This window comes from Oncorhynchus mykiss, chromosome 9 (genome assembly GCF_013265735.2).
Source record: "Oncorhynchus mykiss isolate Arlee chromosome 9, USDA_OmykA_1.1, whole genome shotgun sequence".
NCBI classification, from domain to species: domain Eukaryota; kingdom Metazoa; phylum Chordata; class Actinopteri; order Salmoniformes; family Salmonidae; genus Oncorhynchus; species Oncorhynchus mykiss.
Window position 1 is genome coordinate 5,275,926 of NC_048573.1, and position 14,885 is coordinate 5,290,810.

Genomic DNA, 14,885 nt, shown 5'->3' on the forward strand with positions numbered 1-14,885 from the left:
CTGATCCAAACCGAGGAGACCGCACTGCTTACCAGCCACGCTAGTGCTCCCACCCTCCTCCTCCTCCTCCTCCTCCTCCTCCTCTTCGCCACATCAGTGTAGAGAGTTATTAACTGTCTCCAACCGTCAACAGCAACACATTTCAAAATATTTACCTGTAGCTTTTGGCTAATACATTTGTATTGTTTGTTTTTTTGGGAAAAGGAATAAATAAATGTGTTTTTTAACGGTAAAGAAAATACATTTTTTTTTTAAAAACACCGGTTGGTTTATTTTACCAACAGAAAAAGAGGGAGAAAGGAACATGAGTAGGAACACAAGTAGGGGAGGGTTTTGAGGAGTGCGATGGCAACAGAATATAAGCCAGATGCGTTGTTGCTGAGAGGGGGGGATGCTCCTCGTTTCTCCGCTCTGCGCCAGGAGTTCCCTGTGTGTGTGTGTGTGTGTGTGTGTGTGTGTTGCGTGTTTTAATGCTAGTGGAGTGTGTGTGTGTGAGAGAGATATATAGAGAGAGAGAGAGAGAGAGAGGGCTCAGCACTCTGGTCGACGCAGCATGGAAGCTGAAGCGGAGTGAGGTGGACATCCGTTGCGAGGAACACAGATTCCTGCTCGTACCTGGTGGCTGACCTGAACCCCGCAGAAATACGCACCAGAGGAAGACTGACGATCTGTTCGGGACAAATACATTCAAACACAAGGAAGAGGAAAACCAAATCAGGTAACGTCGCCTTCTTAAAATTAATATCAGATTTGTATATATATTTTTTTAATATATTTTGTAGATACGTCTGTTTTATTCATGAACATGACGACTTCGCTTTTAACCCAATGTATAGCCAAAAAGCTTCAAGTCTAAAAATGATCAGATGAACATCTGATTTCAGTTGTATTCCTATTCTTACCACTGTTTTTTGTCAGGCTATAATTCTCTGACATCATTAGGTAGAGGGATCGAGCAGTGTTGTATCGGTTATGTTACGAGGTTTTCAGCACTGTTGACACATTTTTTAATTCAGTAAAGAGAGACAGAGAGGGGACCTCTACCACTTCATTGGTCCAACTGAAATGTGACTCCCAACCACTCCGAAGGACACTTACTGTACACACACATGCATATAGAGGTTGTTGGAGAGGTGGTGGGGCGGGGTGGGGGGGTGCTGCCACGCTGGGCTGTTGTTGTTGTGTGTGTGTGTGTGTGTGGGGGGGGGGGGGGGGGGGGGGGGTGGGGGGGGGGGGGTTGTGTTTTGCTCGGCAGGAGGAGAAGAGAAGAGAAGATAGATAGAGTAGGAGTAGGAGAGGAGACAGGAATGAGAGACGGAGAGAGAGAGAGAGAGAGAGAGAGAGAGAGAGAGAGAGAGAGTGAGAGAGAGAGAGAAATATATATATATATATAGAGAGAGAGAGAGAGAAAGAGAGAAAGAGAGAGAGAGAGAGACAGTGAGAGAGAGAGAGAGATATGTGTATGTGTCTGTCGGTCTTTCAAATGCCAAACAAAACTAAATTCCATTTACTAATAGCCAACTAGCCTAGTGCCTACTCTACATCAAAGAGAGCATACTAATAACATACTTTATCCAGACATAACACTTCATAAAGACACTTACTGTTCTAGAAACAGATTCGCACTAAAGCAACAACATCGTTCAGAGCTGAAAGACTTTGGAATGTGTAAGTGCCAAAAGAGGTGTGTGTGTGTGTGTGTGTGTGTGTGTGTGTGTGTGTGTGTGTGTGTGTGTGTGTGTGTGTGTGTGTGTGTGTGTGTGTGTGTGTGAATGTGTGTGTTTAGGTGCCCCAAGTTCATGTCTGATCGTTAGCAACAGTTTCTCTGCTCATCTTGTGTGGGTGCAGGATTCTGCTCCTATTCAGGTGGGATTCTCTCTCTCTCTCTCTGTCTATCTCTATTTCTCTTTCTCTCTATCTCTCTCTATTTCTCTCTCTGTCTCTCTCTCTCTCTCTCTCTCTCTATCTCCCTATTTCTCTTTCACTCTATTTCTCTCTCTCTCTCTCTCTCTCTCTCTCTCTCTCTCTCTCTCTCTCTTTCTTTCTCTCTTTCTCTATTTCTCTCTCTATCTCTCTCTCACTCTCTCTCACTCTCACTCTCTAAAAATTCAAATTCTAGCTGCTTAATTGGTATGAAAAACATTGCATCAATATTGCCAATGCAACAATGCAACAATGTATACAATATACATTGTAATAAAATACACTAAACAAAATATAAACTCATTGTTGCATGAGGTTAAATAAAAGATCCCAAAAAATCTCTGTTAGTGGTGTTGCATATCAAGAAGCTGATTAAACAGCATGATCATTACACAGGTGCACCTTGTGCTGGGGACAACAAAAGGCCACTCTAAAATGTGCAGTTTTGTCACACAGTGCAATGCCACAGATGTCTCAAGTTTTGAGGGAGCGTGTAATTGACATTCTGCTGACTGCAGGTATTGTAATGTTAATTTCTCTATGATAAGCCGCCTCCTATGTCGTTTTAGAGAATTTGGCATACCGTCCAACCGGCCTCACAACCGCAGACAGCGTGCATGGCGTCGTGTGGGCATCGTGTGGGCGAGCGGTTTGCTGATGTCAACGTTGTGAACAGAGAGCCCCATGGTGGGGTTATGGTATGGGCAGGCAGGCAGGCAGGCATAAGCAACAAACAACAAACACAATTGCATTTTATCGATGGCAATTTGAATGCACAGAGATGCCGTGACGAGATCTTTGAGGCCCATTGTCGTGCCATTGATCTGCCGCCATCACCTCATGTTTCAGCATGATAATGCACGGCCCCATGTCACTAGGATCTGCACACAATTCCTGGAAGCTGAAAATGTCCCAGTTCTTCCATGGTCTGCATAATCACCAGATATGTCACCCGTTGAGCATGTTTGGGATGCTCTGGATCGACAAGTACGACAGCGTGTTCCAGTTCCCACCAATATCCACCAACTGGGGCGGCAGGGTAGCCTAGTGGTTAGAGCGTTGGACGAGTAACCGAAAGGTTGCAAGTTCAAATCCCATGGCTCACAAGGTACAAATCTGTCGTTCTGCCCCTGAACAGGCAGTTAACCCACTGTTCCTAGGCCGTCAGTGTTTATATTTGTGTTCAGTGTATTAATAGTACAAAAAATAAATACATAAATAATAGAAATAACAACAATAAAATAACATTAAATAGTAGAAATAGAAAAATATATAATTACTACACTAATAATTTATAATAATAATAGTAATAACAATAATGCTAATAATAAGTAAGTTACTGTTGACTATGCAGACGTTATTATTCAGTGTCCCTCAGGCGATGGCAGACAAATGTATGTACATATATAGGCTACAAGAGGAGCCGTTGCTCCTTCCCAAGAGGAGCCGGTGCTCCTTCCCAAGAGGAGCCGGTGCTCCTTCACAAGAGGAGCCGGTGCTCCTTCCCAAGAGGAGCCGGTGCTCCTTCACAAGAGGAGCCGGTGCTCCTTCCCAAGAGGAGCCGGTGCTCCTTCCCAAGAGGAGCCGGTGCTCCTTCCCAAGAGGAGCCGGTGCTCCTTCACAAGAGGAGCCGGTGCTCCTTCCCAAGAGGAGCCGATGCTCCTTCAGAAGAGGAGCCAGTGCTCCTTCCCAAGAGGAGCCGGTGCTCCTTCCCAAGAGGAGCCGGTGCTCCTTCCCAAGAGGAGCCGATGCTCCTTCAGAAGAGGAGCCAGTGCTCCTTCCCAAGAGGAGCTGGTGCTGCTTCCCAAGAGGAGCCGATGCTCCTTCCCAAGAGGAGCCGATTCTCCTTCAGAAGAGGAGCCGTTGCTCCTTCACAAGAGGAGCCGGTGCTCCTTCCCAAGAGGAGCTGTCCACCACTACTGTAGAGACCTGGGTACTACTGCTCCTCCACCACTACTGTAGAGACCTGGGTACTACTGCTCCTCCACCACTACTGTAGAGACCTGGGTACTACTGCTCCTCCCTCCTCCACCACTACTGTAGAGACCTGGGTACTACTGCTCCTCCATCACTACTGCAGAGACCTGGGTACTACTGCTCCTCCACCACTACTGTAGAGACCTGGGTACTACTGCTCCTCCCTCCTCCACCACTACTGTAGAGACCTGGGTACTACTGCTCCTCCATCACTACTGTAGAGACCTGGGTACTACTGCTCCTCCATCACTACTGTAGAGACCTGGGTACTACTGCTCCTCCACCACTACTGTAGAGACCTGGGTACTACTGCTCCTCCACCACTACTGTAGAGACCTGGGTACTACTGCTCCTCCCTCCTCCACCACTACTGTAGAGACCTGGGTACTACTGCTCCTCCACCACTACTGTAGAGACCTGGGTACTACTGCTCCTCCACCACTACTGTAGAGACCTGGGTACTACTGCTCCTCCACCACTACTGTAGAGACCTGGGTACTACTGCTCCTCCACCACTACTGTAGAGACCTGGGCACTACTGCTCCTCCATCACTACTGTAGAGACCTGGGTACTACTGCTCCTCCACCACTACTGTAGAGACCTGGGTACTACTGCTCCTCCACCACTACTGTAGAGACCTGGGTACTACTGCTCCTCCACCACTACTGTAGAGACCTGGGTACTACTGCTCCTCCACCACTACTGTAGAGACCTGGGTACTACTGCTCCTCCCTCCTCCACCACTACTGTAGAGACCTGGGTACTACTGCTCCTCCACCACTACTGTAGAGACCTGGGTACTACTGCACCTCCATCACTACTGTAGAGACCTGGGTACTACTGCTCCTCCATCACTACTGTAGAGACCTGGGTACTACTGCTCCTCCATCACTACTGTAGAGACCAGGGTACTACTGCTCCTCCATCACTACTGTAGAGACCTGGGTACTACTGCTCCTCAATCACTACTGTAGAGACCTGGGTACTACTGCTCCTCCCTCCTCCACCACTACTGTAGAGACCTGGGTACTACTGCTCCTCCACCACTACTGTAGAGACCTGGGTACTACTGCTCCTCCACCACTACTGTAGAGACCTGGGTACTACTGCTCCTCCACCACTACTGTAGAGACCTGGGTACTACTGCTCCTCCACCACTACTGTAGAGACCTGGGTACTACTGCTCCTCCATCACTACTGTAGAGACCTGGGTACTACTGCTCCTCCACCACTACTGTAGAGACCTGGGTACTACTGCTCCTCCACCACTACTGTAGAGACCTGGGTACTACTGCTCCTCCACCACTACTGTAGAGACCTGGGTACTACTGCTCCTCCACCACTACTGTAGAGACCTGGGTACTACTGCTCCTCCCTCCTCCACCACTACTGTAGAGACCTGGGTACTACTGCTCCTCCACCACTACTGTAGAGACCTGGGTACTACTGCTCCTCCATCACTACTGTAGAGACCTGGGTACTACTGCTCCTCCATCACTACTGTAGAGACCTGGGTACTACTGCTCCTCCATCACTACTGTAGAGACCTGGGTACTACTGCTCCTCCATCACTACTGTAGAGACCTGGGTACTACTGCTCCTCCCTCCTCCACCACTACTGTAGAGACCTGGGTACTACTGCTCCTCCCTCCTCCACCACTACTGTAGAGACCTGGGTACTACTGCTCCTCCCTCCTCCACCACTACTGTAGAGACCTGGGTACTACTGCTCCTCCACCACTACTGTAGAGACCTGGGTACTACTGCTCCTCCCTCCTCCACCACTACTGTAGAGACCTGGGTACTACTGCTCCTCCACCACTACTGTAGAGACCTGGGTACTACTGCACCTCCATCACTACTGTAGAGACCTGGGTACTACTGCTCCTCCATCACTACTGTAGAGACCTGGGTACTACTGCTCCTCCATCACTACTGTAGAGACCAGGGTACTACTGCTCCTCCATCACTACTGTAGAGACCTGGGTACTACTGCTCCTCCATCACTACTGTAGAGACCTGGGTACTACTGCTCCTCCCTCCTCCACCACTACTGTAGAGACCTGGGTACTACTGCTCCTCCACCACTACTGTAGAGACCTGGGTACTACTGCTCCTCCACCACTACTGTAGAGACCTGGGTACTACTGCTCCTCCACCACTACTGTAGAGACCTGGGTACTACTGCTCCTCCACCACTACTGTAGAGACCTGGGTACTACTGCTCCTCCATCACTACTGTAGAGACCTGGGTACTACTGCTCCTCCACCACTACTGTAGAGACCTGGGTACTACTGCTCCTCCACCACTACTGTAGAGACCTGGGTACTACTGCTCCTCCACCACTACTGTAGAGACCTGGGTACTACTGCTCCTCCACCACTACTGTAGAGACCTGGGTACTACTGCTCCTCCCTCCTCCACCACTACTGTAGAGACCTGGGTACTACTGCTCCTCCACCACTACTGTAGAGACCTGGGTACTACTGCTCCTCCATCACTACTGTAGAGACCTGGGTACTACTGCTCCTCCATCACTACTGTAGAGACCTGGGTACTACTGCTCCTCCATCACTACTGTAGAGACCTGGGTACTACTGCTCCTCCATCACTACTGTAGAGACCTGGGTACTACTGCTCCTCCCTCCTCCACCACTACTGTAGAGACCTGGGTACTACTGCTCCTCCCTCCTCCACCACTACTGTAGAGACCTGGGTACTACTGCTCCTCCCTCCTCCACCACTACTGTAGAGACCTGGGTACTACTGCTCCTCCACCACTACTGTAGAGACCTGGGTACTACTGCTCCTCCACCACTACTGTAGAGACCTGGGTACTACTGCTCCTCCATCACTACTGTAGAGACCTCGGTACTACTGTACCGCTCCTCTTCCTTCCTCGTTTGTGTGTGTATACTGCACCACTCTCATCTTCTCCCCCTCTCCATCCTCTTCCCCTCTCCATTCTCTCCCCCTCTGCATCTTCTCCCCCTCTGCACCCTCTCCCCCTCTGCACCCCCTTCCCCTCTGCATCTTCTCCCCCTCTCCATCCTCTTCCCCTCTCCATCCTCTCCCCCTCTGCATCTTCTTCCCCTCTGCACCCCCTTCCCCTCTGCATCTTCTCCCCCTCTGCACCCTCTCCCCCTCTGCACCCCCTTCCCCTCTGCATCTTCTCCCCCTCTCCATCCTCTTCCCCTCTCCATCCTCTCCCCCTCTGCATCTTCTCCCCCTCTGCACCCTCTCCCCCTCTGCACCCCCTTCCCCTCTGCATCTTCTCCCCCTCTCCATCCTCTTCCCCTCTCCATCCTCTTCCCCTCTGCATCTTCTCCCCCTCTCCATCCTCTTCCCCTCTCCATCCTCTCCCCCTCTGCATCTTCTTCCCCTCTCCATCCTCTCTCTCTCTACATCTTCTCACCTTCTCCATCCTCTCCCCCTCTCCATCCTCGCCCTCTCCATCCTCTCCACCTCTTCATCCTCTCCCCCTCTTCGTCCTCTCCCCCTCTTCGTCCTCTTCCCCTCTCTGCCTCTTCCCCTCTCCATCCTCCTCCCCTCTCCATCTACAATTAACTACAGAAATGTGTCGCTGCACAGAGACATTAGAGAGAGGCTGTGAGTGAGTGAGTGAGTGAGTGAGTGAGTGAGTGAGTGAGTGAGTGAGTGAGCGAGTGAGTGTCTACATCCCATTAGACTCGATGGGTTCACAGTTTAGGTCAGCTGCCTATCGATCAGGATATTGATCACGTATTGATTACCAATATAACACGTCACTATAACTACAAGCCAATAAAAGCTTAAAAACACATTTGGGGGGTTGGCCAGGAGATTGTTAAATAAATAAATAAGGCATATTATACATTTATGTAAATACCTGTGGATGTAGTGAGAGTGCTGTGGATACAGCTGTCTGTATGATAGATCTGTGGATACAGCTGTCTGTATGAGAGATCTGTGGATACAGCTGCAACAGCTGTCTGTATGAGAGATATGTAGATACAGCTGCAACAGCTGTCTGTATGAGAGATCTGTGGATACAGCTGCAACAGCTGTCTGTATGAGAGATCTGTGGATACAGCTGCAACAGCTGTCTGTATGAGAGATCTGTGGATACAGCTGTCTGTATGAGAGATATGTGGGCTGCAACAACTGTCTGTATGAGAGATCTGTGGGCTCCAACAGCTGTCTGTATGAGAGATCTGTGGATACAGCTGCAACAGCTGTCTGTATGAGAGATCTGTGGCCTCCAACAGCTGTCTGTATGAGAGATCTGTGGCCTCCAACAGCTGTCTGTATGAGAGATCTGTGGGCTCCAACAGCTGTCTGTATGAGAGATCTGTGGGCTCCAACAGCTGTCTGTATGAGAAATCTGTGGGCTCCAACAGCTGTCTGTATGAGAGATCTGTGGGCTCCAATAGCTGTCTGTATGAAAGAGAGATTCGGGCTCCAACAGCTGCCTGTATGAGAGATTTGTGGGCTCCAACAGCTGTCTGTTTGAGAGATATGTGGGCTCCAATAGCTGTCTGTATGAGAGATCTGTGGGCTCCAACAGCTGTCTGTATGAGAGATCTGTGGGCTCCAACAGCTGTCTGTATGAGAGAGAGATGCGGGCTCCAACAGCTGTCTGTTTGGGAGATCTGTGGGCTCCAACAGCTGTCTGTTTGAGAGATATGTGGGCTCCAATAGCTCTCTGTATGAGAGATCTGTTGGCTCCAACAGCTGTCTGTATGAGAGATCTGTGGGCTCCAACAGCTGTCTGTATGAGAGAGAGATGCGGGCTCCAACAGCTGTCTGTTTGGGAGATCTGTGGGCTCCAACAGCTGTCTGTATGAGAGAGAGATGTGGGCTCCAACAGCTGTCTGTATGAGAGAGATGTGGGCTCCAACAGCTGTCTGTATGAGAGAGAGATGCGGGCTCCAATAGCTGTCTGTATGAGAGAGAGATTCGGGCTTCAACAGCTGTCTGTATGAGAGAGAGATGCGGGCTCCAACAGCTGTCTGTATGAGAGGTCTGTGGGCTCCAACAGCTGTCTGTATGAGAGATCTGTGGGCTCCAACAGCTGTCTGTTTGAGAGAGATGTGGGCTCCAACAGCTGTCTGTATGAAAGAGAGATTTGGGCTCCAACAGCTGTCTGTATGAGAGAGAGATGTGGGCTCCAACAGCTGTCTGTATGAGAGAGAGATGCGGGCTCCAAAAGCTGTCTGTATGAGAGAGAGATTCGGGCTTCAACAGCTGTCTGTATGAGAGAGAGATGCGGGCTCCAACAGCTGTCTGTATGAGAGGTCTGTGGGCTCCAACAGCTGTCTGTATGAGAGATCTGTGGGCTCCAACAGCTGTCTGTTTGAGAGATCTGTGGGCTCCAACAGCTGTCTGTATGAAAGAGAGATGTGGGCTCCAACAGCTGTCTGTATGAGAGAGAGATGTGGGCTCCAACAGCTGTCTGTATGAGAGAGAGATGTGGGCTCCAACAGCTGTCTGTATGAGAGAGAGATGTGGGCTCCAACAGCTGTCTGTATGAGAGAGAGATGTGGGCTCCAACAGCTGTCTGTATGAGAGAGAGATGTGTGCTCCAACAGCTGTCTGTATGAGAGAGAGATGTGGGCTCCAACAGCTGTCTGTATGAGAGAGAGAGATGTGGGCTCCAACAGCTGTCTGTATGAGAGAGAGATGTGGATACATTTCCATCCACTTGTTTGTTTCTGCTGGAGTGAAACACGTTTTATGGAGACCAATCGAATGTAAAAAAGCCTCGGCTCAATTAAAAACAGCTACTATTTGTATTTCTCAACTGGTAATTGAAGTGCGCTTTCAATTCCCCATTCTAATGCATAATCAACGGAAGGCAGGCTACATCAGCGCCTCACACTCCACTTTGCAATGAGCAGGAAGCAGTATGAAATAAAAAAAATAAAAAAGTCTGAAACTTTTACTAAATATTATGAGGCATGTCTTACTTTGCGTCAAAGTAGTCTAGCCGAAATCACACCAAACTGTTTTATAAAGACTTCCATATGTCATTGAAACCAGTAGCCTATTTTCTCTCATTTTCTATTGGTTTTCAACTGGTTTTTTTTTAATTCAGCCAAAGGCACAATCCTAGTCATATTAGCGACCCATGCTAGTTGATGATGATCCTAGTCATATTAGTGACCCATGCTAGTTGATGATGATCCTAGTCATATTAGCGACCCATGCTAGTTGATGATGATCCTAGTCATATTAGCGACCCATGCTAGTTGATGATGATCCTAGTCATATTAGCGACCCGTGCTAGTTGATGATGATCCTAGTCATATTAGCGACCCATGCTAGTTGATGATGATCTTAGTCATATTAGCGACCCGTGCTAGTTGATGATGATCCTAGTCATATTAGCGACCCATGCTAGTTGATGATGATCCTAGTCATATTAGCGACCCGTGCTAGTTGATGATGATCCTAGTCATATTAGCGACCCGTGCTAGTTGATGATGATCCTAGTCATATTAGCGACCCATGCTAGTTGATGATGATCCTAGTCATATTAGCGACCCATGCTAGTTGATGATGATCCTAGTCATATTAGCGACCCATGCTAGTTGATGATGATCCTAGTCATATTAGCGACCCATGCTAGTTGATGATGATCCTAGTCATATTAGCGACCCATGCTAGTTGATGATGATCCTAGTCATATTAGCGACCCATGCTAGTTGATGATGATCCTAGTCATATTAGCGACCCATGCTAGTTGATGATGATCCTAGTCATATTAGCGACCCATGCTAGTTGATGATGATCCTAGTCATATTAGCGACCCATGCTAGTTGATGATGATCCTAGTCATATTAGCGACCCATGCTAGTTGATGATGATCCTAGTCATATTAGCGACCCATGCTAGTTGATGATGATCCTAGTCATATTAGCGACCCATGCTAGTTGATGATGATCCTAGTCATATTAGCGACCCGTGCTAGTTGATGATGATCCTAGTCATATTAGCGACCCGTGCTAGTTGATGATGATCCTAGTCATTTTAGAGACCCATGCTAGTTGATGATGATCCTAGTCATATTAGCAACCCATGCTAATTGTTTTAATTTTAAAAAATTATACCAGATATTTTAAATCTCTGTCACATGAAACCGCTCATGATTGTGTTTTCCACTAATTGCTGCGCTTATAATGTAAAGAACTAATCGTTTATTCAGCATTTTATGCTAAATGTTCTGATCTGTCGCAACTCAACAATCAATTTGGTGTTTGCCATGCGCTCTGCCCCAATTTCGGGCCCTTCCGATATGCCTTCCGACTGTATGCTTTCTGACTGTATGCTTTCTAACTGTATGCTTTCTGACTGTATGCTTTCTGACTGTATGCTTTCCGACTGTATGCTTTCCGACTGTATGCTTTCTGACTGTATGCTTTCTGACTGTATGCTTTCTGACTGTATGCTTTCCGACTGTATGCTTTCCGACTGTACCCTATGCGATTTATGTGGAGGCCAGGTCATTTTATGCAGCCAAGAGTTTGCAAAGCTGTCATCAAGGCAAAGGGTGGCTATTTGAAGAATCTCAAATATAAAATGATTATTTTTTTAATTGATCACTTTTTTGGTTATTAAATGATTCCATATTGTGTTATTTCGTAGTTTTGATATTCTTCACTATTATTCTACAATGTAGAAAGTAGTAAAAATAAAGGTTAAAGGTTAACCCTTGATTGACTCTTTAAACTTTTCACCGGTATTGTGTGTCATATTGCTGAGTCTACCTTTGAACTCCTAATGCAAATGATATCTGACATAGGCTTTTTGAAAAAGCGCCCGCGAGCCAGTGCCGACCCATAATGCAACATAACACTGAAGGCCCCCGCGGCCGCTAGGGGCCTCAGACAACAACAACAAAAAAAGTCAGTCTGTCACATTAGAGAGTTTTTTTATGTCTCTATTTTGGTTTGGTAAGGGTGTGATTAGGGTGGGCGTACCGGTACCCCCTGTATATAGCCTCCACATTGACTCTGTACCTTCTGTATATAGCCTCCACATTGACTCTGTACCCCCTGTATATAGCCTCCACATTGACTCTGTACCGGTACCCCCTGTATATAGCCTCCACATTGACTCTGTACCTCCTGTATATAGCCTCCACATTGACTCTGTACCGGTACCCCCTGTATATAGCCTCCACATTGACTCTGTACCGGTACCCCCTGTATATAGCCTCCACATTGACTCTGTACTGGTACCCCCTGTATATAGCCTCCACATTGACTCTGTACCGGTACCCCCTGTATATAGCCTCCACATTGACTCTGTACCTCCTGTATATAGCCTCCACATTGACTCTGTACCCCCTGTATATAGCCTCCACATTGACTCTGTACCGGTACCCCCTGAATATAGCCTCCACATTGACTCTGTACTGGTACCCCCTGTATATAGCCTCCACATTGACTCAGTACCGGTACCCCCTGTATATAGCCTCCACATTGACTCTGTACAGGGGGTACCAGTACAGAGTCAATATGGAGGCTATATACAGGGGGTACTGGTACAGAGTCAATGTGGAGGCTATATACAGGGGGTACCGAGTCAATGTGCGGGAGCCCGGTTAGTTGAGGTAATATGTAGGAAGAGTTATTAAAGTGACTATGAATAGATAATAATAGAGAGAGTTGCAATGCAAATAGTCTGGGTAGCCATTTGATTAGCTGTTCAGGAGTCTTATGTCTTGGGGATAGAAGCAGTTTAGAAGCCTCTTGGGTCTAGACTTGGAGCTCCGGTACCGCTTGCCATGCAGTAGCAGAAAGAACAGTCTATGCCCAGGGTGGCTGGAGTCTTTGACAATCTTTAGGGCCTTCCTCTGACACCGCCTGGTAAAGAGGTCCTGGGTGGCAGGAAGCTTGACCCCGGTGATGTACTGTTCGCACTACTCTCTGTAGTGCCTTGCGGCATTGTGATACTACTTGGTATCGTGATACTACTCGGTATCGTGATACTATTCGGAATCGTGATACTACTCAATATCGTGATACTACTCGGTATCGTGATACTACTCGGTATCGTGATACTACCTGGTATCGTGATACTACCTGGTATAGTGATACTACTTGGTATCGTGATACTACCCGGTATCGCGATACTACTCGGTATCGTGATACTACTCAATGTCGTGATACTACTCAGTATCGTGATACTACTCGGTATTGTGATACTACTCGGTATCGTGATACTTGACCTGGTATCGTGATACTACCTGGTATAGTGATACTACTCGGTATCGTTATACTACCTGGTATCGTGATACTACCTGGTATAGTGATACTACTCGGTATCGTGATACTTGACCTGGTATCGTGATACTTGACCTGGTATCGTGATACTTGACCTGTTATCGTGATACCACTCGGTATCGTGATACTTGACCTGTTATCGTGATACCACTCGGTATCATGATACTTGACCTGGTATCGTGATACTTGACCTGTTATCGTGATACCACTCGGTATCGTGATACTTGACCTGGTATCGTGATACTTGACCTGTTATCGTGATACCACTCGGTATCGTGATACTTGACCTGGTATCGTGATACTTGACCTGTTATCGTGATACCACTCGGTATCGTGATACTTGACCTGGCATCGTTTTTTGTTATTGTGGAAACACAGAGATGTATTTGTTTGTCGGCAGTTTTCACCCCTTGTCTTATCGGCAGATAAATGTGATTTAGAAACGAGCCGTGAGGACTGAGACAACCCAGTCTTCCATCGTTTGGTTCGGCTCAGAGATGCTTTTCTTTCATCCGTCGTACCCCTTTTCATCTTCAGTTTTCAGACTTTTTCCACATCTTGTTACGTTACAACCTCATTCTAAACTTGATTCAACCCCCCCCCCCCCCCCCCCCACATCTTGTTACGTTACAACCTCATTCTAAACTTGATTCAACCCCCCCCCCCCACATCTTGTTACGTTACAACCTCATTCTAAACTTGATTCAACCCCCCCCCCCCACATCTTGTTACGTTACAACCTCATTCTAAACTTGATTCAACCCCCCCCCCCCCCACATCTTGTTACGTTACAACCTCATTCTAAACTTGATTCAACCCCCCCCCCCCCCTCATCATCAGTCTACACACACTACCCCATAATGACAAAGCAAGAACAGGCATATAGAAATGCATTGTGTGTGTGTGTGTGTGTGTGTGTGTGTGTGTCTAACCCCTCACTAAGCCACATTCAACCAGTTCTCGTTCCTTCCCCCTACGTCCCAAATGACATCCTACTCCCTATTTAGTGGCCCAACGGTCTAAAGTAGTGCACTAAATAGGGAATAGGGCTCTGGTCTGAAGTAGTGCACTATATAGGGAATAGGGCTCTGGTCTATAGTAGTACACTATATAGGGAATAGGGCTCTGGTCTATAGTAGTGCACTATATAGGGAATAGGGTGCCAGCCCTGGTCTAAAGTAGTGCACTATATAGGGAATAGGGTGCCAGCCCTGGTCTAAAGTAGTGCACTATATAGGGAATAGGGTGCCAGCCCTGGTCTAAAGTAGTGCACTATATAGGGAATAGGGCTCTGGTCTAAAGTAGTGCACTATATAGGGAATAGGGTGCCAGCCCTGGTCTGAAGTAGTGCACTATATAGGGAATAGGGTGCCAGCCCTGGTCTAAAGTAGTGCACTATATAGGGAATAGGGTGCCAGCCCTGGTCTATAGTAGTACCACTATATAGGGAATAGGGTGCCAGCCCTGGTCTAAAGTAGTGTACTATATAGGGAATAGGGTGCCAGCCCTGGTCTAAAGTAGTGTACTATATAGGGAATAGGGTGCCAGCCCTGGTCTAAAGTAGTACCACTATATAGGGAATAGGGTGCCAGCCCTGGTCTAAAGTAGTTTACTATATAGGGCATAGGGTGCCAGCCCTGGTCTAAAGTAGTACACTAAATAGGGAATAGGGTGCCAGCCCTGGTCTAAAGTAGTACACTAAATAGGGAATAGG

General features: G+C 47.6%; 1 protein-coding gene across 1 annotated transcript in view; it reads left to right on the forward strand.

Annotated features, from left to right (window-relative positions):
* Positions 1–482: 482 nt before the first annotated feature.
* Positions 483–14,885, forward strand: part of LOC110516497 (short transient receptor potential channel 5-like) — an 87,689-nt gene continuing 73,286 nt past the window's right edge. The window contains exon 1 of the mRNA XM_036989235.1: positions 483–718. The gene's annotated coding sequence lies outside the window, so the exon portion shown is untranslated. The remainder of the gene's footprint in view (positions 719–14,885) is intronic.